Consider the following 2,463-nt stretch of genomic DNA (forward strand, 5'->3'; position numbering starts at 1 on the left):
ATCAGAGCAGCTATTTGGAAGAAATTAGAGTTAAGTTGCAAAATTTTGAAGTTGAGTTTTAAAGAAATAGAAAGTTGCACAGCCATCACCTCTCAAGTCCATTAAAAAATGATGAGGGACTTGCTTCCTTCTTTTTATTTTTATAAATTATTATTTTTTAATTTATAATTCAAAATTCAAATTTCCAATTCATCATATAAAAATTTTACTATAACAAAGAATTAATATTATATTATATCATATTATATAATCAAATTTTATTATATTTATTATATTACCTATATATTTTTAAGTATAAATTTAATTAGAAATAATAATTAAAAAGATATATTAATATATTTATAATTAATAAATTCAAATCATCAAAATATTTATAGTTTAACAGTAACAGTGTTTTCATCAAATTTTTGAGTTTTTTATTACAAAATTAATAACACTTATTAGCTCATCAATTAATAACAATATGTTGATTAAAAGCTTAATTATATAGATTAAAAGAAAAATATAATTTCTTTATTTTAATATGTACAAACATAATATAATACAAGTATATATATGTGCGTATGTATTTACATGTTTAATTTTAGAAATCACTTTTTTATTTAACTAAATACAATCTATACATACTTAACACACCTTATATATATATATTAGTTATCAAAAAATTTTTAATATGAAAAAAGGAAATTTTTTTAGGGACAAATTAAAAAAAAATTAAAACTTCTTAGATAAATAATGTTCATCTTAATGAATTAGAAACAAATAATATAGCATTTAAAGACTAATAAGTTTTTGTCTCATAAAATAAGTCATTAGAAACAAATAACATAATATTTAGAGAATAATAAAATTTTACCTCAAATAATAGTTATTAGTAATAAATATCTTATTTGTGTCAAGGTATGCATCTCTAAAAGACAATATTATAGTAATGAATTAAAAAAAGGAAAAAAAAAAAAAAAAGAAGACTTATATTTACCCATTCCTCACGCCACCGCAAGTCAAGCAAGTCACCCCCGTTGTCGAAAACCATGGACGTAGAAGACTTATATTTACCCATTCCCTACGCCACAGCAAGTCAAGCAAGTCACCCCCGTTGTCGAAAGCGATGGACGTAGAAGACTTATATTTACCCATTCCTTACGCCACTGCAAGTCAAGTAAGTCACACCCGTTGTTTGATTTCCTTTAGTTACAATCAAAGGTGCTGTTTACAGTTTACTTAATGAATGGCTACAATTCTATCCTCCAAGATCCAACGGTGGTAATGGAATATGTATCGGTACATGAATGTAGTATAGAACGATTCCTGTATGTGCTAGCACTTAGAGGCAACCAATTTCAAGCAAGTTTTCTTTGCATGCACTTGGAAACTTTGGTTAGCCTTGTGTCAGTCTTGTAATAAGAATTGGAAGTGATCAGATCTAACGGATCCTCAACATCGAAGGTTGGCAGAGATGCTTTTGGTTTTCAATACTATGGCTAATCTTTACTCCAATATACGGTACCTCCGAGAGCTCTAAAGTAGCTACAGCCGCAAATAATGAGCCTGTTGGAAGAAGAAAGGTTGACACCACATATCCAATCCACTTAGTTAATTCTTACGTCACCCAATTAATTATTACTTCTTTTTATTTTTGAGTTAAATAATCTGCTGCTTCATTAAAATTATCATTAAAGAGTTCATTTATCTACCTTAATGAAGATTTTTCTTGCTTCGCTGATATGTACTTAAGACATAAATATGTGATTTTTATTTATTTTGTATATGAATTTTATTATGTATCACGTGTTCTGAGTCTATGATAAATCGTGTTTAGACAGAAATTTATCCTTAATGAAACGTAAGCCGTACTTAATGGAAAAATAAAGCTTATAGAGACTTTCATAATCATTTTTCTTTTTTTTTTATTGATTTATTAAAATTCAAGACACAAATATATAAATTTCATTAATTTTACACGTAATTTCCACCATATATCTTCTGTCCTTCGTACAAAATATAATAATTCAAGTTCTAAATTCTACCTATTTCGTGTAGCTTCAAAAACTTTTGGAAGCCACAAAAAGCTTTTAGGACCTTTTGGCACTTGAATTATTTTTCCTATAAATTGAGATAAATGTTGGTTCAACCTTGTATTTGTTAATTAGCATATCTAACTCTTCTCTTGTCTTGATGTCCAATTTAAAGGCTTCATTAACATTGATTGCGGGGTAGATGAAGATTATATAAATGAAAATGTAGGATTGCTTTACAAGTTAGATAGAGATTTCATAAGCACTGGGAAAAATTATGATACAGAACTCGGATCCACCTCACTAGGAGCCTTTCAAGAACGACTGTGTATGAATTTAAGAAGTTTTCCAACGGGAAGAAAGAATTGCTACACTCTGCGACCTGTACAAGGAAAAAATCATAATTGCTTCATCAAAGCTCACTTTTGTTATGGAAATTACAATGGCA

This window comes from Hevea brasiliensis, chromosome 6 (genome assembly GCF_030052815.1).
Source record: "Hevea brasiliensis isolate MT/VB/25A 57/8 chromosome 6, ASM3005281v1, whole genome shotgun sequence".
NCBI lineage: Eukaryota > Viridiplantae > Streptophyta > Magnoliopsida > Malpighiales > Euphorbiaceae > Hevea > Hevea brasiliensis.